Here is a 25,883-nt window from a genome sequence, read left to right as displayed (position 1 = left end):
GCTTTCTTCTCACGCAGTGTAGATAAAGGCTTGAAAACAGGGCAGATGAAGGTACAAAGAGGCACAGGTCATGAGTTTAATCTTTAGTGTGCAAAAACATACACTTGAAAACTCTTCTGTTTCTGTAGCCCTTTAAATGAGACTACTAATTATAGTTATGATTTCCATACATTTATTCCAGCAGTTGTAAAAAACCACACCACACTACAAGGCTAACTAATCCAGCCTTCTCTGGTACCCAAAGCAAAAGCATTTTCTAAGGAGGCAGACAGAATTATTGAAATAATTATTAACTTTGTGTTTTATTTTTCACTGTTTTCTGATGTTTTTCCTTTCAAATTTTCTTCTGTTCTACAGCAGCATGGCTGATCAATGACAATTATCTTCAGTATTTTAAGACAAGAATTAGCTATGTGTCACCAATAATTTTATCATATTAATAAAAAAATAAAGAAAAAAGCAGTTTGATCAAAGAACATTCCTATATTCTTTCACTTTGAATTCAGAAAGAGTTTCAGTTGGTAATCAGTAAGAAGTTCATAAAGTAATTTTTGTATTGATTTTTAAATGGAAGCTTTCAGAAACATTCACAATTTTTTTTGTTAGTCTTCACAGAAATAATAAATATCTCCTGGGCAGGTTCCCATACTGTAAGTTATGTCCAACATGGATATTGAGAGAAGTCCCTGTGAGGGTCACTGGGAGAAAAGGATGCTTAGATGACTTTTGACTCCTATGGATCTATTTTTAGCAGGGGTTTCATTTAAAATTTTCTTTATTACATATTTTCTTTTGACTAGATTCACCTCCCAGAATAATTTCAACATGGCTTATTTATGAACTTTGATCAAAGGAATTTAAAATACCCAATCTGTTCCTGCTTCTGCTAATGGAAACAGTAGAGCTCTCATTCATATGAATGCAAACATGGTTATGTATTGATGGTAAACATTCCTTTATTCTTCTCAAGGGTACGTTGTGAATTTCTGCTCTGGATAAACTTAAACTGTTAATACAGCCACCAACATACTTCAGTGATTGCTTGCAGACTTGCATAACAGAAGCAGTCACTCTCTGTGTAACTGCCCAGGCCAAAACATGCTTCACTCCACTACACTTTGGCAGTGCTTACAATTACAGTGATGTATTGTGTGTTATACGCAAGTGATTTTTTTCCCCTTGCTTAAAGCCTACTGTTAAGACAGCTCTACTGAAATTTCATGCACAAGTATTTTTTAAGGAATCAAGCCAATATGTGTCTGCCATTAACACTACAACATTTTTTCAAGCAGTGTGAACCTAAAACTTATGGCAAAACAGAGATTAAATCAAATTTTGGTGACATGTTGCCATTACATGTTGGGATTTAAAGTGCCCCATAGGCTTTTCATAATGTTAAGACAGTGCCTAAAGAGACAGCAAGGAATGTAAATGAGGCATCTCTCACTCAGGAGCATTTCCAGCATCAGGACTCTGTCTCTTCCCAGACTAAATGAGAGCAGAACACAGAGAGCAATAGGGGAAGCACACACAATGCCTTTAACTGAACTGTTGTGTTACCCTACACCCACAGATCCTCTGAGAGACACAAATATCCTGACTTATAAATGCGCTGCATTCTTCTCACAGCTCCTAGAATGATTCAAATTACATGGCAAGATTCTGTAGTTCTTACAGGATTTGGCATTTTGAAATCCTTAGTCAGACATGTGGTTTTTAGTAGCCTATTTGTTGATATATATTTCTTTATGTCTTCCTAGAATTTATTTCTTATTTTCATCCTAGGGCAAAAAGCAAAGCAAAATAGAACAACCAAAAAGCCACAAAAAAACAAAACTAAACTAAACAAAACAAAAAACAGTCCTTTAAAATGTCTGCCTATTCCTTTGCCAATGAGTCAGTTCCTTTGCAGCAGTCATTACACTCAATGAACTTCCTCCAAAGTCAGTCTGCTCTATTGCTCTTGTAAGAAGCCAGGTTGGGGTCTGCAAGAGTGTTTTTTTCAGGCTTTTACAATGCTGCTAGCAATTTGAAATCCTTCAGGGGATTTGTGTCTTTGCTGCCTTTGTTGCAGTGGAAAAACAATTAAAAAACAAAACAAAACCAAAACAAACAAACAAACAAAAAACAACAGAAGAAACATTTCACTATAAGGACAGGAAACAGCTGAAAGAAAGAAAAGACCAAGTACTGTCAAGTGGATAATGCAGGGAAAATGCCTCCCTCTAATTTCCACAGTATAATTTTACACTTGGGAAAGTGAAAGACGAAATAAAAATAAGCAGAAAAAGGATGTTTTACTTGGTATCCCTTGAAGTTACTATATTAAAAATAAATCTTAACCATCCAAACCCTGGGAAAGACGTTTACATTTGCAGGCTGAACCCTTTAGTCTCCATAAACTGCACAAACCCACTGAAAAGTACTGCACATCAAAACTCACTTTATGTAACTAATTTCTTGTTTTGAGAAGGTGGGTGGTGACTGCTATCATAATGTTCTGATCTAAGCATCTGACTGAAACCTCACTAAACCTAAGAGAAACTGTTTTGAAGATCTCAGACCCTGTAGTTCTTGGCTTAGGTGAGAGTGGCAAACTTGGAGCTTGGTTCACACCCAGTTACTTGTTGTAGAGAACTGTCTTTTAGTGCATTTGGGAAAATAGAATTAGTCAGTTTTTCTGCATTATTGTCACATTCAGTGGCACTTCCAATTTGAGCAATAAACTGTCAGATCATAGGATCACCAAGGTTGGAAAAGACCTGTAAGATCATCCAGTCCAACCATCTACGTATCACCAATATTCCTCACTAAGCCATGTTCCTTTGTTCAACATCAAACATTTCTTGAACACCTCCAGGGTTGGTGATTCCACCACCTCCCTGGGCAGCCCTTCCCAGCACCCAACTTTCCAGATATTTAACTTTTAAAATTTGTCCCTGATTGTAGGATTATACACTTTAAAATCATTTTTATTACAATAGTGACTTTTTAATAATGAGTCTTGCCATTTTAATCTCCATTATTTAGAAAAATGGTGATAGTGAATACTGAGTTTTTTCACATAAGATATACCTGATAATTTTTTTTTCTTTTTTGAATACAAGGCAGCAAAGCTTAGAATATCACCATCTCTGAAACCAACAGTGAGATTACATCTTTTTCCCATACAGATGTTCTACACTTGTGTTAGTGATTTGCTGGGTGTAATATCACCACCTCTGAAACAAACAAAAAAAATATTTGAAATTCTTCTAAAATTTTGCTATTTTTTTAATGATATCACAAAGCTTTCTCGGGAACATTGCCAAAGATATAGCTCTGCAAAGGAGGGGTATAATTCTGTCTGATATCAGAGAATATAGACTAATTTTTTTTACTTTGTATAACCAGATTTTTTTTTCTATGTAACTATGTGGGAGATTTAAAAAAGAACTCTAAAATGCACTGTAGAGTATTAAAATTATGACTAACATGAAAATGAATTTTTAAAATCATGTTTTCTGGTTTAACATGGAAGGTTCTTGAATGTACTTAAGCGTTTCTTGAAATTTTCCAGATACTGAATATGACCCCCAATATGGCTATTTCTACCAATATTGGGAATCTATCAACAAAATGATGTTAGTTTTATTCAACTAGCTTTTATTTTTTTAAAATGAATGCTTTTTTATTGTTCATTGTCATTAAAATGTATAACCTTACCATGCAAAGTATTAATTAAATGATAATGTATTTCAAAAAGTTCCCAGACTTCATGAACTGTTAATTAAACACAGATCAGGCTTTAGTTATGTATCCTTTTAAGATCTCCCATTCCCTGGAGTTCAGAGACCGCAGCAGGTCACTCTGCTCAAACACATTCTCATGCAACACTGAATAGTATTGCTATTTTCAGTGCATTCTTCTGTTTCTCCGTAATCTTTCTGGAAGCACAGCTTCCAGAAAATGATGTGTTAGAGGTATACAAAAAAGAATTAAATGGCAATGCATATTTTCTGGAAATATGCTCCTCTGATATTTAAACATTACTTCTAGCTAGCTAGCCAAAAGAATATTAAAAACCAAATTACATTATTATAAAATTATAAATGATGCAGAGCTCAGAACTAGCATTACTTTGAAAAACATGAATACGGAGTTTGTGAACTTGTATGTGTTATGTGTAATACAAGAGGAGTAAATCCTACTTATTTCTAATAATAATTAAGTATTCTTTTTAACTCATTTATTTTAACACATTTTCATCTGCCCTCAGGCTCTCAGGCAATCAGCCAAGTGAGTCAGAGGGCAGCCTTGCATGTATCACTTGTAATTCAAAGCTTGTTTTCTCACAGAAAGATTCACCTGAAGCAACTAAAGGTGGCTTTTGAAGTCAGCTAGTTATGTTACCTAAACTTCCAGTGTTCAAGCCTGGAGAAGAGAAGGCTCTGGGGAGATCTCGTTGTGACCTTCTAATAGGTACAGGGAACTTAAAATCAGGAGGGAGACTGACTTTTCACATGGTTCAACAGTGATAAGACAAGGGGGAATTATTTAAATTAAAAGAAGGGAGATGTTGATTGGATGTTAGTAAGAAATTTTTCAGTCAGAGGACAGTGAAAGCTGGCACATACTGCCCACAGAAGCCGTGGATGCCCCATCCCTGTAGGTGCTTGTGTTGGATTGGGCCCTGGGACATGATCTGGTGGGTGGCAGCCCTGCCATGGCAGGGTGCTGGAACTGAGTGGCTTTAAGGTCCCTTCCAACACAAACCATTCCATAATTCTATGTATGAATACTCTCATCCAAAATAAGTGATTTAGCTGGAAGTAAGGTGAATAGAAAGGAATTTATGTGGCTTATTTTTGCATGTTTAGAAGTAATTTGGATTTTATCTTTCTGTATATTTCTGTATACAGAATATTAAATATTTTAAATGGTAGAGCTCAGAATTTTGGCATGGACAATGTAGTGCTGTAAGATCAGAACCCAGGGAGGCTGTCCTACAGGCTGCCCAGGGAGGTGGTGGAGTCTCCTTCTCTGGAGATGTTCAAGACCTGCCTGGATGCCTACCTGTGTGACCTGGTGTAGGGAACCTGGTTTGGCAGGGGGGTTGGACACGATGATCTCTGGAGGTCCCTTCCAACCCCTACAATTCTGTGATTCTGTGAACCCAAACTGCTGTGTCTGGGTAAGTGGCAATGATCTGAAATTTTGCATGCATCTTGAACAGCCTGCAAGATCTGGGTAACTTTTTTTAATAAGAGCTCTCATTTTTTTTCTTTTTATTTGTTGTACATTGCCATCAGTTTATTCATCATCCAATTCAACAATATGTGCTCATACTTATCAAAAACTACTTGTGTTTACAATAACTTTGAGATGCATCTCAGTGATTACAGCTATGGTCCATACGGTCTCATAGATAAAAAAAAAAATCTCATCTGTAACAGATAAATGAAAATTTCGTGGTTTCTGCTTCTATAGGATGGTTTGTGGTCTTCTGTTTGTGAGAGTGATACTTGGATTTTTTACAGGCAATGTATGGAACCATATGGTTCCTCTGGGATTACATCTTTATAGATGACCTCTGATTACTCTTGTGTTTTTACTCATGAGAAGACTGTTATGCCAAGGACAATGAGAAAAATGTGGTGTATGAAACACTCCCCTGGGAAGATGTGAAGATCACAGCACATGATATTTCTGACTGAAACAGATCAAAGACAGGTCATGAAAACTTAAGTCTGTATAATTTTCACCTTCTCATCAGTACACCTTGTCACTTCCACAACTACTTTCTGCACAGTTTGTTTCCTTATTACTTCTCTGTTTACAGTCCTCTGTTAAAAACACTTGCACTAATATTTTCATTAGTACTATTAATATTTTGTCTCTGCTTTTTCATATCAGACACAGGGATTCATTTTCTAGGTTTATTTAAACTTAACTGATAAAGTGAAAAGGTGCAAATAGTTAAAGCAAAAGATGCCAACTATTTGCATGGCACAGGAGAATTCCAACAGCTTGCAACTACTTGTATTTTTTCCTATGTGTGAATATCTTGAATATGTTGTATATTCTCGTTGTCAGCCAGGTATAGCACGTGAACATTTTTTAATACATACCTCTAGTGTGAAACCTCAGAACCATCTTGATTCCTCCTCAGTAAGAGCAGTCTATGGTCAGAGTATCTAAAATACTTTAAAATCTGAGGAAATAAAATCCATCCATTACATATTATTAACTGTTTAATGATTCAGTAGTGTGAATAATGTGAATAAGATTATTCTATGAAACTTAAAGTTATCCATAAACAGGAAAACAAAGTTTTTTTTGTGTAGTGAATTTCTGGGACTTTTTGCCACAAGGAGGTGGGAAGGCAGAAACTGTTAGCAGGGACAAAAAGATTGAGAGCAATTAATGGAGAGCAAGTCAACAGCTGAGTAGTAGAAGAGTGGGAAGAGGTGCACTTCCTAATATTCCTGATACAACAGCACTTTGTTGTGTCTGCTGGGGAACGTCGATAGACTACGTAACTTAAACAGGCCATGTTTGAGTACTTTCTTTAAATAAGTCATCAGTTAAATCCTAAATTCCTATCTCCCTTTGTCTTTTTTGGAGGGAAAAAACTTGGTAGATGGACTGGTTGTGCATTTCTTATGAATTTACCTTCTTAATAAGCAGCTCTCTGCAGATGTTGAAAGGAATAAGAGCATCCAGTAACATTAAGAGCTCTTTATTTCAGTTTCAAAATAAAATCCAACGTCAGTTGGTCATAGATCCAAATCACCTACTGATTGTTGCGAGTTCTTATGAATTTTCCTTCAAGCTGCTTTTCATTTTCTATCTATCTGCCAGCACCTAGAAGGACAAAACCTCTTGTCTTTAAATTCCATATTTCAATTTACTTAATATAAAGCATTTATGAAAGTTATTAACATGAAAATATGTATAAATCAACTTAACATGGTACTGACAGGCTCTAAATCTGGTCTACTTAAGTATTGTTAAATGTAGAATCTTTATTAGAATACAAAGGAGGTCAGGGACTGATTGCTAGAAGATGTATCTGTGCCCTCTGCAAACTACTACCCCAATTGCATACCAGAGAAATGTTAATTAATGTTTGTGTTTTTCACTGTATTTATATATTATATAGCCTGATAGTCCGCACCGTTCTTCCAAAAGTTAGAAAAGAAAAGCAGCACTATGTTTTCCTACATTTTGTACAATTTGTACAATTTTGTACATTTCCTACAATGTGTAGCTATTGCTACTTGAAAAAGACTCATAATGATTTAAAGTAAACTTGATACTTACGCAAAGGAGAACAAACAAATATGAATTAGGGGAGGCAAGGGATTCTAAAAGAAGCAAAACATGAATAAATGCAAAAATATCCCTCAGCACATAACAGTTATTTAGGCCAATACAGTTAAGGAGAGGATACATGGCCGTGAAGTCCCTTGCGTGTTTCTGTTAAAAACAGGAGTGCTGTTACCTACATTCCTCTGAAAGAGCATTTGTTCATTTATTTATTTTATTTGGAGGCTCGCATTTACAGGATGACATCATATTCCTGCCCTTCTTCCTGTTCAGTTAAACCACACCCAACCAATTCACTCCTTTTCAGTTTCTACAGTGTTGTTGGACTTTCAAATATTAAGGGCAAGGCAACTATGCACCACCTCCATTGTAGCTTGTCTGACTGTGTTATGACTCAGTCCTTTTATTCTAGTAATGGTGTGACAGGGACCATGCTTTGAAATGATACGCAAATAAAGGTGTGTTTCATGATGTTAAAATATACTTCCCTCCTTTTTACAATTTTTAGCAGGAATGGGTGTATGACAAGAATTCTGTGATGAAACAGGTGACAACAAAGCTTCTATCTCTGCCTTTATGTAAGTCAGCATAAGCAAAATAGGATAGATCAGATCTTTCCTTATGTGGGGATGTCATCTATTTCTCATTGATATGGTGCATATGCTTCCTCTGTGTACTTCAGAACTGACCTAGGGAGACTGCCCCCAAGGATAGGGCAGCTGCGGTCAGTTAGCTGGGTGCCAACTGGAAAGTCTGTCTTCTAAAAAGTAATTGACTATGACGTTAGGCAGCAGCCAGTCCCTTCAAGTTTCTGGATGTCAAATAGGCATGCAGGGGGTAATTTTGCAGCAGGGAATTCACTGCAGTATTCAGCTAAGCCAAAATAACTCCAGTGAGATAGTACAGCCACAGCAAGGATACATCTTCTGTATTAAGCTATAAGATGTAAAGAGTTTAGGTGTAGAATTTGCTCCCAGATAGTTCTTCCACAACACCCACTTGTCCCTGATGACTATGTGATAGAAATTAAATGTAAGGGAAAAAGAAGCCTTAATGATAAAATGAGAGAAGCAGCCTCTGCACATTTATCATGACGTAGTTCTGACATTGTTCTGCTGTATTTTGAAGATTAGAAAGCAGCTTCCCAAAACTCACATTTAAAGAGCTCCATAGCACTTTCCATTTCTTTTTGTGAAAATTGCAGGCAAATAAATATGGACCTTGGGGAAAGGTCCTTATAGAGCCTTATCTGTTGAAAAAAAAGTATCTGGTAATAGCTGGGTTACCATGAGTGCAAATGGGGCAATTCTCTTTCAGTAACAAGTAGCTGCCACTAGAGAAAATCTTCAAGCTTTCTGGATGGACTTTTTCTTTTCTCTGTTTCAGAGTCCTCCAATCTTATGTGAGTACACAGAAAAGAAATCATGCTTCTGATTCATATGTGAGAGTGAGCTGTCCTGGTTTGCTGGGCTGAAATACCATCAGCCGAGCATTGCGCTTTTATCCTCCAGACCTAACAGCCTTAAAAGCAATTTGAGATGCACTGAAATGACTTTGTAATCTCTGGAAGCATAACTTTAAAAGCATCCTAAGGGCTGGCAAAGATGCAAACATGCAGACTCCAATGTATGCAATAATAGCACATCTCAAGCATGACTTTTTCTGTGTCCCCTAAGTTTGCTTTTCACAGCTAAAAAATATTGACTGAAATTAAGCCAAAAGCAGACCGTTTGCAAGCAGAAAACATAACTGTTATCATATAAATTCTTCTTAACATCTAGTCAAGTACTTAGAAATCCTGATTAACACCTGGTGTAAATGCACCTTGTTTATTTATGTTACTTTAAAGCAGCATATTGCTTTTCCTCACGAAAGTCAGGTTAAGAAAATACATGCATTTTAGAGGCAGACTGGACATTTCCTCTAGGTGTGTTCTCGCTGCAGTTCATCAGCTGCATCTTGTGCAACCCCATTGCACTATCAGATATAACCACACCTTCCACAGCTGCAGGAGTCTGCCTTCCCCACTAAGGGGTGCTTTGATAGACTTCTTAAGAACAAGGACTTGATTGTTCTTAACTCCAGAGTCACTGTTAAACAATAGGGAATCTGACACTGATCCCACATAGCTATTCATCATACTGCATTCTGGCAGTGTCAAAGGAGGCACAGAATGAGCTGAAGTAGAAAGCAAAATCAACTTTCAAAAATGAAAATGGCATGTGGTGTTTTTATTTTAAATGACTTAATAATGAACTTGTTTTCAAAATTCCATTCAAATGATATTTACTATTACTTTCCAATTAAAAGTGTCCTCCAGATTAAAAAAAAAAAAAAAAGAAAGAAAAAAAAGAAATCCTTGGCTAGGAAATGAAATTTAAATATTGTTTTGTGACCAACCTCACAACTTCTGAAAAGATTCTCAAGTCTTCCCTTCAGTTATTTAACTAAGTAGAACTAACATCAGTGGACCACAAGTGTGGCTGAGTGTTTCATCACCTTAGAAGTCTCCTTAAAGGACCGTAGGCATATCTCAGTATAATCTCTTCCCAAAAAACAGCTTAAACAAAAGATCTCACTTTATCTCACTTACTGTGCATTCTTTCTCATGCAAAGTCATTCGTCTGCTAAAGTGTTTCAGGAGCAGGATTTGAATGTCCATGACAGTGCTGCACTAAGTTTTATTTCTTGTAATAATTCAATTACATGCATCTAGCAAAGTATTAATTGATTTATTTTGCTTTCTAAGTATTATTTAACACTGGCCTTGTGTTAACGTATGTTATCAGCTGCTGGTAGTTGACACAACAGGTGGGTATGCCATTTTATATCATTCTTCTATATTAATAGCATAGAAAGTCATCATTCATGTTGGAAAGTGCACACACTTAAAAACAATTGCTATATCAACCCTAAAGAGATTCCATGAATAGTCTACATTTAACAGCCAGCTAACAAAAATCAGCACATGAGTTAATGGCTATAAATAACTGGGAATGGAAGGTCATGAATGAGTACTGATGTGAACAAATTGCAGTCCCTCTGCCAAATGCCATGATCTTACGATGATGAGAAACGGCTGACAGTGCATAAAGAAACCTTCGCTTACAATCAAAGTATTGGTTTTGTAAAGATGCCTGAAAAATTAATAAGTAAAATTTGCCAAGCACCCAAATTGCTGTTTCTCATACAGCTCAGCAGAGTTTTTATCTTTCTTTTTCTTCCTTTTTTCTTGTGTTTACTAAACTGTTACAAAACATATGCGCTATTTTTGAAGAAAAATAACACAAGGCGAGCAGAAGGATCCATTCATGATCAGAATGTAATGGCCTTCATTATATTCCAGTTTGCTTGTAAGACTGATCAAGAATTAGCAGATGGTGTTTTCTTTCACCCCTTTGCCTTCCTCTTATTTAATTACTCCAACTTAGTTTATGTACTGGTTCTATAATGCCTAATAAGCATGTATATTTGTAAGATAGTCACTTCTGTGATCTCCAAGTTCAGCAGTGCTTAATCTAGCCACACTCAAGTATCTAAGACCAAGCATTTAAGCTGTATGCCTAAAACTAGTCAGACCTCTTACATTTAATGTTGCTCTTGCATGCATTTCCATCAAATGAACAACCTAGCATCCACCTAGGAAACTGTAGCACTTGTAGAAAATCTGACAAGCAATGTATTATACTTAAGTGTCCTTCCTAGCAGCTGCATCTAGTAGTGGCACAAAGGGACACTGCAGGCTGTTTCGCTAGTCTGTGAGAGGACTCCTGCTTCTGAAAGAGTGGTTTTATAAGGGCCAATATGTGGCCAGACAGGATATGGGTTTGCAGGATGGTGCTCTAAATCTGTACAGAGACAAAAGTGCCTCCATTTGATATGGTAATTAAAACACACACTACTATTCATTAAGTAGCAACAATTCTATTGCTATTCACATAAAAATTCTCTCTTCTTCCTCAGCTTCCAGTTTTTTCCCAAATTCAAACATTCAAAACATGCTAAGCAAAATTTAGGTGGACCCTGAATCTTAGGTGATAATGCTTATTTCCCTCCAAAACCAGCTGTGTATTTCAGAACAAAACATTTCTCACAGTCTTTAACCCACTGTCAGTGCTACCAGGAAACCAGGGTCCAGTTTCAGTGAATTTATGACAAGCCATGACTTCTGAAAGTCTTCCCTGGATTCCTGCTGGAGCACAACTCAACACACATCCCAGACTTCAGGAGAAAACCACAACAAAAAAATTCACTCATGGTTGAGGAGATTGAGATTGGGACATACATGATGTGGGATGATAAGGCCTCCTTTCATCTGCCCTTTCCTTCATAAAAACTCAGGCAAGAAAGTGTCCTCAGGCAGGGACAAATAGAGGCTGATTTTCAAGCAAGCAGCAAATGCAGTACTGACATTTAACTAGTTTTTCCCATTACCAAGAGGGAATTCGGAACTAACACACCCACGAGACCTAAAATCTGAAGAAATGACATTATTTGCTATATGATCTACTAGTGGACATCACATAGAAATGACTAAACTGCTAGTCTTTTCATTGAATCAAAATCAAGAGATAGTTGTATTATCTTCTTGCACCTTCCATAGTCCTAAACTAATTAGCTTAAGTGAATTTAATGATCAAGAAACTGTAAGAAGACTTAATTGGCTGAAACTAAGACAAATATTTGTCTCTATGTGGCATGGATTACTTGTATCCATTACATATATACATCAAAAGAAGTCTGCTTGTTATCACTTAAGGTACAGATTCTTGGAATTAACCATGTTCCTTCAGCAGTAAGCTTTTAATTTGTTCCAGGACATCTGAAATTCTGGAATATCTGGAAATTTATTCTTCTTAACTTGCAAATTAGAAAGCAGAGCATGACATTAGTTTATTTTTCTCTTTAAGGAGCTTTAGGCCTCTGATGATTACTCGATGGAAAGGCTAGGCTTTCTTTTTTCCTCATGACTTCCCATTACTCAAGCTGAAGAAAAGAAATACAGAAACAGCACTGTCAAAGTGGCTGATACAACAGCTAATTCCCATTGTTGTGAAATCCCCAGCTGCTCTGCTAAACTAGATTTCTGGGTCGTTTCCATCTCGACAGGAAGTACAAAGGTCCCAAATAATATCCAAGATCTGATTCAGAGTGGTTAAAGATAAAGTTTTAGGTTTATTGGCTGGTTTATTCATGATGCAGTCACGACAAGCCCTTTGGATAACCACTTTGCACAGTGGGCGTGAGCTTCAGCTCTAAGGATGGCGTTCCACTGAGTTAATCTGATGACTTTAATACCTTTACACCTACTATCTTACAGCCATGTAGCCGAGAGTGAATCAGGCTGAAGATTTTAAATATAGGTGATTCCATTATTTTTATGAGGCCCTGCAGGCTCTAATTCTTTGCACCATGTGGGAGCCTTCCATGAATACAGAGTGCCATCTGTGCTTGGGTCTCATTCCTTAAAGAAACATTTAGCTTTCTATTCATCCTTTCTGCATTCCTGGGGCTGAACAGTGTGCGAATGTGTTACCCCTTCCTCCCTTGTGTCACCGGAGTTTATTGATCAGCCTCAGGACTGAAAACACAGCGGAGAGCCCTGCTGTTTTCAGTAGCTGTTGCCTATCTTTTGAAGCACAGATGAATGTTTGAGCCATAATGTATTCTTTCAACATGAGAGCATTAACCTATTGTGAAAAATAAATGCAAGATATTCTCAAACTGGGAGGAGAAAAGGCATTGGAGCATCAGAAAGCTTGCATGTAGAGTCTTTTGCTCCAGCTCTTGCAGCCTGAGCCTCTTGCATCTTTCACTAATTCTCTGCCTGTTCACCACAGGAATACTAATTGCCAGATGAAGCTCTTTGTTCAGCTAATGCTCTAATTGTTGTTTAGAAGAGTAATTTTCTCTTGCAATTGTTTACTCCTAAGGAAACTCGAAACCTTATTACTGTGGTTGAATCCAGAGAGTGTACAGTTAGAAAGCTACTGACATTTCCAGACCTAAGTCACTGGGTCAAAAAAAAAAACAAAGACCCTGTTATTTCTAAACTGTGTTGTTCAAATCCAGATACGTAATGTTTTGCTCACATCCCAGGTGAGCTGTGAAAGCACTGTACCATTTTGCTGTGTCACAAAAACCACAAGACATCTGGAGTTTCAGTATGAATGAACATCCAGAAGTTCAAATGACTACCACAGTCACTTTTGACTTACCAGCAGTAAACCACCAGAGTCTATAAAAGCTATCTTGGAATAAGGAGCATTAAAACAGAGAGCAGGATCTTAACGCAGGTGAGTTTTGAGTGGAATAGGTCTTCGTGTTGCCTGTGCTTTGATGTAAAAACAGGTAAATGTGAGACATCCAGCCTGTACTTAATTGAATCTTAAAACTTGTAAGATAGTTTTTGCATGCTTACATATTCTACAGCACAGTAATGGCAAGAGCAGCTAGGTTAAGCTTTTTCAGCTCTTCCATTTTTTAAGTTTTGTGACACTCTACTTGAACCGAAAGAGCAAATTATCACAGGCATGCACATTAATTTATGCCTGGAGTAAAATAAAAGAAATGAATTCAAAAGTTAAAAGTTGCTAATTCTCATTTCTCATGGAAAGAATTACACAAAATATATCAAAAAGAACAGAAAGTAGAAGAGATATGTACCATTACAAACAGGTCAACAAGATAGGTCCATATTGTATGTAAAGATTAAACCAGCCCAGGAGAAAGTCACAGAAGTAATTAAGAATTCAGACACTTTCCCCTTTATCACCCGAATGAATTTTTTGATCATCAATTATACCTTGCAAAAGACTCCATCATGCATGCTCTGCTGACTGTAGTCCTAGGTAGGCATGATAGTAAGCAGTCTAATAAAAAGCAAAGTTTCTTAATAACACTGATGGTATAAAAATGAACAATATAAAAATATGTATAAATATCTTGCTAATATGTTGGGCAGTCCATTTTCATGAAAGTTACAGAGTTACGGAATTAGAAAAAAAAATTTCTGTCTTTTTTTTTTTTTTCTTTACACAAATGTTCCTTCATTTGTGACCTACCAAAACTTCAAGCATTTAGATTGATCTGATTTTCTTCTTGCCTCTTCAAAGCTTGGTGATACCCCATAAGTTTCTTTTACGTGGTCAAGTTTCTTGTGATACAGCGTAACTCCTGTGGTCTCATCCCAGATTTGCTGAGGGTGTGAATAACTAACATCAGCTTGTACCGCATTTGCCTCAGTAGTTCAGTGTGAATGCTGACTTCTGCAGCCACTCATTCCTGCTCACTGAATGGGAATGCAAGGGAAGCAAGGAGGCGGCTGCGAAGAAGCCCTGTAAGGACAGCAATCATTATCCTCATAAGTGCCTGTGTTCCTGACTGAGAATGTTAGCTTGGAGAATTCATTACTTTGAACACTAATTCTGCTCTGTACAAAATATGAATTACTGATTAATGAACAAGAATCTGCTCCAGTTCCATCCTACACCCATATGGCACACAAAAAAATCTTTTTAAAACTAAGTTATAAAAAGAGATTTACTAACTCACAGCTCAACTCTTGACTAAAGCAGGGTTTTCATCTCTAATCCCCTAACTTCTTACATCGTTCACATTAGTTTTAAAAGTACTGACTAACAAGGATTCAGCTGCTTCTTCTAGTCACTGCCTCATTTTCAAAAAATAGCACTGTAAAAATTCCCCAAATGTTCAGGGCAATTATTTCTTCCTTCACATGGTACATTCATATTGAATCTAGCAAGAGGAATAACAGATCAAATATTACGTAAAAGTGTTCTACATTAGCCAGAAATTTCCTGTGCTGAAAATATGTTTTAATGATTAAGAGTGTATGAGAACAGTACTCTTTCAACACATATCGATGATGATAGAAGCACATTAGATGTTCTTTCTTTTAGTAACACAGCTATATCTACTTGCTTATGGAATGAGATTTTTCCATTTAATGTCTTATTTCTCAGCAAGTATCACCCACAGCAGGCAGAATGAAGCAAGTGTGTAACTCAAAATTTAAATGTGTGAGCTTTGCAAATGTCAGCATATATTTCAGGCTTCCACAGCTTGTCCAACAATAACGGTGATTATTATTTCTTTCAAGGTGAAGGAAATGTGGAAACTTTTGTCATTCCAGTGCATAGTGATTCTTATCTTTGTTTAGTCTTTGGTGGCTTTCCTTAGATGGATTTTATATTCAGCTGTAGTCTCCTAGAGCTACTGAATAACTGCTGATTGCAAAACTGAGCAATAGATATTAACAAATAATGGCAAAACCCAAAGCAACCCTAGCTTTGCCAGGTCAGACACAGCCTTGTTGTCTTGCTCATTTTTCGTTACACTCTTGTTCTGAAATGTATAGGAATATTAAAACACTGCAAGAGAACCAAAATTCATGGGATGATGTAATGTCAGGGCCATAACTAAGGACATTCAGGAGGTTCAGCCAGATGCAATCATGCATGTGCATGATCTTTCTGAGGGACAGGTGAAAGCATTGAATGACGTCAGCTGCTGAGCCTGGACCAATACAATGTTAAGGGAATCTGTTTGCTGTGAATAGGAGCAAATGCGGCTGTTAGGAGACACCAAGCCAGTTTTACATAAGATGTATCTAAAACAGATTAAATCAACATATAATTATGAATAAAGGGCATAAACCTTCAGTAAGTTCAGTCTTGTCTGTGCCAAACTCGAAATTTAAAAAAATGTAGAAACTCAGTATAAATTCATATCCCAAAGAGTAATGGACATTATAAACTGAATAAAGGGTAAAGATTTAGTAGGTAGCATTCGCTTGGTTATATTTTAAGACTTATGTTGTTGTTTGTAGCTGCGTATTTTTGTTTCTGTTTTTTTCCAAGGAATACAGAGTCAATCCATTTGGATATTTCCATCATCTACAAATGGCCCTTGAAGTTTTTACTGTTTTCCCACTCTTCAGAATTATATGATTTCAGAAAATATATATTTGTATATGCAAATTCCATAAATGTTACTTTTTTGATGATATCTGAAAGACTTTCAGGTGATACATAGATCGTGTATGACTTATTGTGGACAGGGGACATAAGGTACTTATCAAAATTCAGCCCTATTATTGCCTCTCCCTTTATTTCTGTCCACTATAGCGAAAAGCTTTGTATGCCCTTCCAGCAAAGGAGGCGAAGCTGGCTAGCAGTCAGTGTGACAGAAGGAAAGCAGTGCAGCAGAAAATTGGATAACAGGATAAAAAACACAAGGACCACAGGAAGCCCATCAAAACTGCCTCCTCTTGTCAAAAACCAGACAAGTGACAAGTACAAATATAAAGTATTATCCACAATTCAGTATTTTGAATGATATCACAATTACAGTCCTCCTTCCTATAGACAGACACTTAACTTTTTAGCCTTGACCTTACAATAGCAAACCAAATGTGGTGTGACAAAATAAATCTGTGGAAGAAATGTTTACAGTCAGACATCTGACTGTGCAGTCCCAAACTAACTTTTTGTTGCTGTTATTTCCCTCTAGAAGAAGTGTTTTAATAGGATTGCTCAGGCACTGATCTGAATAACATGTTGACTTAAGACCATGTACATATTTAGTGATTCCATATCATGCATCAGAAAGAGGCAGGCAATTTAAATTGTCTGCCAACAGTTCAAGGCTGTGGCTAATTCATTACTCACACATCTCTAGTTGGAGCACTAATTTAAACTCATGTGTGTCATATTAATTGTAATCTTGTTTCAAAGTGACAAGATAAATATCTCAAGGTACATAATATATTATGGACATAGGTCAAAACAAATGAGTGTCTAAAACAAATTAACACTAAATGCATGCAATATGTCATGTTTGTAAATTAAGAAAGGATAAATTGTATTAACAGTTAACAGATTGTTCATTATACTTCATCTATGCTTAGGTTTAAATACACTGACATAATTTTCATGTATATATCATCTACAGAATATTTAGTATTGCATACTTGGGATCTAGAAGAGGCAGTTCCCAGATGCTGTTAAACATTGTGCAGTGCTACAGGATATACAAACCTAGCACCCTATTGTAGTTTCTTTGATTTATTTTTATTATTAATGGGAAAGTAAAATTCAAACTCCCCACTTTTCTCCTCCCTTCCTGTTAAAATATTAGCTAAACACATTGGAGATTCATAGTTTAATTTAGAAGCAGCCTTGGAGCTTTTCTTGCACGGGAAGCTTTTAGCCACTTCAATCACCTGAGCAAAGGGACTTTGTCATATTTCTGTTGTCATAAAAGTGTTTTAGAAAGGAAAGAGGTATCCCCATGTTCACCAACCTTCAGAAGTGAGATCTTTTGTAAGAATCACTACATGATATGTATCTCTGATTTATGGATTTATCCCTTTCACTGTGAGCATAAGAAACTTGTTTTGCACCCACAGCTTCAGCTGTTATCCACCTTCGCAGTTTGATACCAACGCTTCTGTAATCTGTAAAACACACTTCTATTTTCCCTGGACTATTCTCCAAGATTCATTATTCAGCAAAGTGAATCAAAGCAACCAATCTAAGAGCACAGCTTCCACAGAATTTACCATTAAAAAAAAAAAGAGAGAAACATACTTACTATAACAACAGTAAATAAGCACTCCAAAATATCATTAAAAAAATATGCACCCAAATTTGTAGCTGTGTTGCTTGAATTTTGTCACCAAAACCTATGCGTAGATAAGCTTTTGTTCACATTCAAAAGCCAGTAGAATCTCATTGATTCAATGAGTACTGAAATGTACTGAAAACAATAATCATTTCATGTTGAAATTGCTAGGAATGCTAATTTTATCAGACAAACTGATATTTTCCCTCCTCATGTACAAATTCCAGTGATAAGATGAATAACAACAAAAGGATTGACTTAATTCCAGATGACATTTTAATTAGTTCCATTTTAGTCACTCCAGTGTTAAAGCTATAGCACTGTTTTCAGACGAAGAAAATCTAATGAGAATTATGTACTGAATAGAGGTTTTTTCATCACTATCTCATACAATCAGATATCCATCCATTTCTACAGAAGACTGTTGTAGCCTTGTTCTCTTTAATTACTGCTATTTACAAGTAATAATTTAAATTCCACTGATTTTGCCCTATAAATGCTGTTCTTTCTGTAAGGCCATCCACTGAGATGTATTTGTTTTGATAGGAAATTACCATAACTATTATTTAAATCCTCTACGCTGTATTTCATCTCTCTTAAGATATCTTGATGTTTCTGTCTGTGCTTTACTGTCCATCCTGATACTTGCTAGCAGTGTTAACAGGATTCACTTATCTGTCACCACTTCATCTCTTGCTATTTACAAACCTTTTTTTAAATAATGCATCAATTTCCATGGAAGATTAGATTTAGCAAGAAGTGTAACTGCTGGATGAAAGAGAACAAAAAGGAACAGAAATACGTGGGATAAATCAGACTTCATTGCTTAGTAATATTAATACATATGCAGGAATGACAGACAATGCGGAACAGTGGAAATACATGCTAGAAGATCATTTTTGGAATGCATAACGTGTGAGTTTGAGGGTCAGCACACATAGAAAAGAGGCTATGGAATATAGGATACAAGAAGAAATTCTGTTGCATCTAGCATATGCCACCCTGCCTTAGACATGCTTCTTTCTTTAGAGCAACTTTGTAAAACTCCATTCATAGTTAAGCAAGCAGTGTAAAGCATAGGTATAGAAAATTTGCTAGGATCAGCAAAACTGGGAAAAAGGCATCCCAAAATAGAGTGATTTTGCTTTTCATTGTATTCCTGTCTACTTCCGTTGTCTGAAATAATATGTTGCAGCATTATTTTTTGTCATATCCAGAGACGATGCCTATTCAATGAACTTAAACTTACAGATAAATTCAGTGGCAGATCATTCTAAAATGTGCTTAAAACATAAGTGAGAATATAAATGTATTGCTCAGCAGAAGTTCATATGCCAGGTAGACATATAACTGATGTGCCATCAAGTTCTGACCACTGAGGTATGATTCTTTTATGAACATAGTATGTGCGTAGTTGATTAATGAGGCAGAGCTGCTGAGCAACCTCCAAAGGTCTCTTTCAACTTGAAGTATTTTATGAATATTGAGATAAAAGTAATCTAGAAAGTGTCATTCAAAGTAGTATCAGTAGAAGTGACAGGAAAATTTAATGTTTTCTGTATTTGGTTGTTAGGCGGAACAGACATTTGCTTTGCACACCCATGGAACTAGAACTTGCTAGAATGGGTATGGCCAGTGGGCACTGTGAGAGAGAGAGGAGAGGAAGGTAAGGAGAGGAGAGGAAGGAGAGGAAACCAGAGGAGGTTTAGGTTGGACATTAGGAGAAATTTTTTATCTCAAAGGGTGGTCAGGCACTGGAATGGCCTGCCCAGGGAGGTGGTGGAGTCGCCGTCCCTGGTAGTGTTCGAGAGGCACGTGGATGAGGAGCTACGAGAGATGGTTTAGTAGCTTGTGGTACTGATAGGAATGGGAGGGTGGTTGGACTGGATGATCTTGCAGGTCGTTTCCAACCTTGTGATTCTGTGATTCTGTGATTCTGTGATTCTGTGAGAGATAAAAGTGGCTGGTGCCAGTCTTTTGCAAATAATGCTCTTCCATGTTCTTCTGTTAAACATATCTGGAAACAAAACTTGTGCCGATTGATTTATTGCTTCAAATGTGCTGTCTATCAAATGTTCTGTGTTATAAGTGATATTTCACTTCAAGGACACAATCTGCTCCTTTGTCATTGCTGTAATTGTTCCAAATGAAAGCACCATGAAGAGTCAGTGCCTTTAGTGTGGAAGTCCAGAGCAGAGCAAGTTTTTGCACTTCTTTATTTTTCCTTTTGAAATCACTTCTGTTTGAAATTGAGTCAAGAATCTCTTCCTGACTTGCTGAAACGCATTGAGATTTTATACCGTATTTAAAGATGCAGGGGTCAGAAACACTTTATTGCAGTAATAATGACAACATGTTCAACTTTTTTCCCTCAGGAAATCCTTAGATGTTGACATTTTGAAGGCAGCAAAGACACTTTACTTACTTATTGGTTGGTTGCTTTTTGGACTGCACTGAGCAGATTCTAAAACAGATGGACACTGTCTTTTGGAAAAGTGGGAAAAAAATCTAATTAGAAAATGTCATGCTATTTTTTCTCCTTTTCCCCCAGCTGAGTAAGCTATGAAAGGCCACTTCCTCATGACATAATTTAAGGAAAATGTAAATTCTGACACCACCTTAGTCAAAGCTTTATAAAAGCAGCCAGGTCCTAGCCCTGCTCACTCTTTGCTTTTGAAACAGATCTATTGTGTTGGATAGACTTGCTCCCCGGGGAAGAGCAGGGTGACAAGGATTGGAGTTAGAGGAACTCAAATGGGCAGCAGACCATCAGGAGGTGGTGAATCCTGTTCTATTTGAGGGCAGTAGCAACTATGACAGGTGAGGCATTTGCTGTATCTTGTTCTTTCACAATTCTTGTGGAAAACTAACAGGACTAGGGGAAGTGGTAAAGGAAAGATGCTGCTACTCACTTGTTGTTGGTATCTCTCCTTACACTGCTTGCCCAGTAGCTGGAGATACCAGGCTCTTTGGAAAAGTCCGGCAACAGCCAACCTGTTTGCCACTCAAAATCGGAGGAATGGGACATTTTTGCTTATATGTAGCTGTTTTTATCTCCACATTACATGCATTACAGCATCTTGGAATTACATCTGTATTGGTGACTAGTCTAGCTTGTACTATAGCCAAAAGAATCTTTCTCTGTCTGCTCCAGTGTTGGAGTTGAATGATACAGATGGCTGATAGAGGAGTGGTGCATTGCAAACTGTCTATAGGAAGCTCATCATGAAGACATGGCACCTGTAAACTAGGTAATGGTCTGCTCACCAAACAAGACAGTTTTTCTTCAGGCTTTCCAGTAACATTTGCATATCAGCTGAGAATTCCCTAGCCTACTTCCTTCATCGCACCAACCCGCATTTCCCTTTTAATAACCACTCTTCCTATCTTATTCTGTTCCTCTGTGGATTGGCTTCCATCCCTTGCTTGCAAACAACATGAGAAAAAATTGCAAATGGTTGCAGTCAGAACCCTATGAATAACAGAATATGTGTTTGGTTGAGTGAATCTGGATGACTATTAGTTTTAAGACAAGCTGGAGTTAAAATTAAAAAAAAAAAAAAAAAAAAAAAAAAGGAAAATTCAATTTGCTCATATCTAAGCTAAATTCTTTGCTTCGTATTTTTATTTCTTTAAAAGTTCGATCTATTTTTATATAGAAATTCAATTCTTACAAGAAAAAATGCTTTGGTTGTGGAAATACTTTGCAAGTTTTGCAATAACATGTTTCAACATTGGATGGTTTTGGAGTTCTGTTTTTCTTTGTTGGAAACAATCAAAATAAATGTAAGAAATTCTTTGTTCAACTCAAATTGGTAATTTGGGGCAAAAGAAATCATTCATCTACTTTTAGAAGCAAGTTTATTCATGCTGATTAAGGAAAATGTGGAAAAAAATGTTTTTGGCCTGAGTTTATCCTTTGGCAATATGGAAACTTGCTGTGGAGAGCTTCTGATGTTGTTTTTTGAAGCATATCTGGGGAATGCTTCCTGACAGCCTTTATAACCTGTTGGGCAAGTGAAGTACAAGAACTAGAATAAATGTGAAATCTTGACCTAATTGAAATTACATCAGTTGCAATAGAAGCTGGATTTTAAGTCATTCAAAGTTGTCTAATAATTAAAAAAGAAAAAAAAAACAATCACAAAATAAGGGACAGCTTTTTAGCTTTTTATGTCATACAATCAATTTATTAAGTCCATTTGGAATATTTTTGGGCTGATAATGAATAGACCACACATGAGAATGTTGATGTGACTATGTCATTTCCTTGCAACAGCATGGTAATGTTCTGTAGTAACAGAGTCAGCTGAAGATCACGAAGTTGTACCCTCTCCATAGCACAGACTTTTCACTCCAGTTTAGAAACAAACCAAAGAAATTAACTATCAGGTTAAGCATACTATGGAGTAGGAGGATGCTTTAGAATTCGAGCCTTTTTTTCTTCTATAGCTCTGTATACAGCATGTGGCTTTGAGTGTACTCATATATACAGTTTTGTACAGAAATATGAACTAAGCGCCGCTTCTTTTCCACTGTAGTGTTTATCCTTGAGTTGTTAGTATTGTTTTTCTAGGATAAACCGTATTGTTCATGCTCTTATTCTCATGGAAAAAAATATATCAGAAGATTACTGTTTGCCTCCTGTAACATTTTTATGATACAGTTACCAAGTACAATTTTTTAAACATCCCCATTAAGCTGGAAACGTTAGTATCTTTAACCTAATTCTTCACACCTTCAGTATGCTCCTTGTGACTTCTTTTTAGATTATATGCATCATCTAAATCCTGAGCGTGATTTAAGAATCACACTAGCACCCTTCATTCAACTCTTTTTATTCCTTCTCTCTATATATAACAACTCTCAAACAATTATCCTACCTCACAAGTAACTATTAGCTATTTGATTTCACAAAGCTCTTTTTCATATTATGCCTGTATCATTCTTAAACAATACACATGCCACCCATCCTTCTTTCCATGGAAAGATTTTCCTTCATGCAACTAACAGAAAATATATACAGTCAAGAAAAGGGAAGAAATGAAGAACAGACCTCTGCACCTAAGCTGATGGACCAGGCCGCTTACCCTTAAAGAAACAATAGAAGCCAGCTGAAGAGCTCCTTCAGAACAGATCCCAGCTGTGGGTTATTAGAAAACGTCTTGAGCTGAACCAAAGAAACCTCCTTAGGGTTCTTTCTTAACCAGAAATACTTAATAAAGTCCTGATGTTGGAGAAATAATTAGAAAGTAATGGTGTTTCAGTGCTGTTTGGTGAGTGACGCAAGATATCAAGAGTTTTGTCTCTTACCTGAGTCCTTTTGAAGAGTTAATTTTAAATCTCCACCTTCTTGTAATCCCCTGAGACTAACCAGCAAGAACCTCTTGCCACAATTACTGGATTTATGGAACCTTTTAAAACACTTACCGGAGTAAGGCAGATGAAAGAAAATTTATTAACCATCTAAAATTTTAAGCCTTTGAGGAGTAATTATGGAGCCATAGTGTTAAATCACCAAATACTGCTGAATAAATTGAGTGAGCTGTAGATGTCTAAATTCCTGGTTCCTTGAAGACCTACTTTGTCCGGAGGGCTGAAGTTTTGTGTTCAGAATTTCTGTTCAGAAGCAGAGCAGGAACAAAGTTAATAGTGCACTTAAAAAAATCCACACAAGATCAGTGTGAATGCTATAGGGTTGCAAAAAGTGCAAATGCAGAGCTTCATTTGTGTGCTTTCTGAGTTGTTAGTAGCAAAATGCGTTCTCTTTGGTCTTTGAAGTAAGATGCATTCAGAAAGTCATCTGGAATTAGACACTGTTAATGCCATCTGCTCTAAGACAGCAATGAAAGAAATAAAAGTAAAGTGAAAAGAAAACTGCTTCCCACATTGGCATTACAGTGCCAATTTTTATTTAAAAGCAAAACCAAACAAAAAGCAACAACATCAACAACCAATGAGCCGCTCCCAAACTTTATCATTCTGTTTTGTATTATCAAGAAGCAGGATAGAACAAAAAAGTACCTCTTTCCTTTCAATTTGCTAATAGTTTCCAGTTCCAGTTTCAGAAAGTATCACATTTTGTGATGCTGAGTCATGAGGAAATATATAAACATTTATACATGTTAGACATTTGTAGACAATAAGTACATTCCAACAGATGTATGCCAACTGGCGCAGAAACAGCATCCAGTATCAATGTTCAAAATCTTATGTTTTACATTAAGACTTAATGAAATAGTAAAAATGTATCAGTCTATACTGGAGTAAAATAGACAGTTGTTTTCTGAAGGCCCAGCATCAGCTTATGAGAGCCAATCTGGGACTGTACTTGGACAAAAATGCAAAAATGGGTGTGAATGGTAAGGAGTAGGATCGCATTTCTGTGAAGTTTTAATGAAAAACAAAAGATTTATCTAGAAAATAAAAGGCTGTTGGGAAAGGGAAAAAGGTAAATACACATTCTTGTCAGGAAAAACAGAAGGCTTTAATTTTCATTCACAGTGGTGCCTAAACAAACTATGTGCTATTACTGAATCTTTACTTATAAAAGAAATTAAAAGTCAAAATGTCTTTTAGGAGATGGGATTCTCACCCTGAGGAGTAGCAGAGCATGACAGAGTGCGCCTTGCAGATAGCTCTCAGGGCCACTTTACGTAGTACAGAAATTAAAAAATAATAGTGAGGGCTCAGCTCTTTTAGAAAACCATTGTGCTGTACTTTCATATGCCAACTTTGCATTGTCAAAGGAGGCTTATGGAGCTATGAAGGAACTGTGAGACCCAGAAGATCGTGAACTGAAATTTACTGATGTGAAGTGGCACCTAGAAGAAAGATAGATGAATGAGAGTGTGTAGAAAAACAGCTTCTCACCATTTCCACTCTGCTAAACCTGCATTTAAATCAGGGGTTACTGTAAGGCCTGCACTGTGATTGGTCAGTCTCAGAGGATAAAGTACTGTGGGGCAGTTGAGAATTTCTGCAGAGCAGTGCTAAATTTTTTAAAGACTAAAATGCACCCTTTATGATCCTGTAAATATTTCCTTGCTATTATTAGTAATAGAGTTAACATCATAAATACTACATTGTTGTCTTACTGGAGGTATTTGCAATTTCCTGATTTTCTTAGCTTTGAGAAATCAGAGCTGTGGGTTTTGAATAGTGTTAAAAATAACCATTACAAAATCCTCCATTTCATTATGCAGGACCTATTTTGCTAGAACAAACAGAGCATGTCAAATGCTGTAAGTGGAGGAAGGTTTCAGGCTTTGTCTGGGACAAATTTTGCAAGGGAGGAATAGCTGGCTGTAGCATTTAATTTGTGCCCAGTGTAGTTAGTGTCTGATCCAATTTGGACGGGAAGTATCTGTTGCAAATGTTCAGCAGATGGAAGGGCGGTGAGTACTTACAAGAAACAGGTTACTTCTATTACAATAAATTGCTTGGAACTGCAGGTACTCCTCCGTTGCCTTTGACAGATACCACCACGGCACAGGATGTCTGTAAATCAGGTGGATTACTGTCAGCCCAAACACAGCTCCCTCGCTGTGGGCTGTGTCTCCTTGTGAAACCAGTTGCTTCCCAATCACTCCCCTCCTTGTCTGTGGTCAGAGCTGAGGTCACGCAGTGAGGATGGTGCTGGCACTTTCTGCTGTCCCTTCAGAGCAGGTAGAGTTCTCTCACTTGGGCTGCAGATTTTGCCACTGTCAGGACTGCATGTTCAGGGCCCTCTGCATTTCATCACTACTTTGAAATTCTCTTGTATGAAGTGTTTCAAAGTATTTTTGCTGCTGCTTTTACTATTAAATATAAAAGGTATAAATGGAAAGGAAACAGAATTGGCATCTCTTTCTTTTGTGTGAAATCTTTTGTAATTCTCTTGGCATGAGAGCTGCCAGACACTTTGACTCATGCAGTCAGAGCTA

Source organism: Lagopus muta, chromosome 8, assembly GCF_023343835.1.
Source record: "Lagopus muta isolate bLagMut1 chromosome 8, bLagMut1 primary, whole genome shotgun sequence".
Classification (NCBI taxonomy): domain Eukaryota; kingdom Metazoa; phylum Chordata; class Aves; order Galliformes; family Phasianidae; genus Lagopus; species Lagopus muta.
This window is presented reverse-complemented; position numbering follows the sequence as displayed.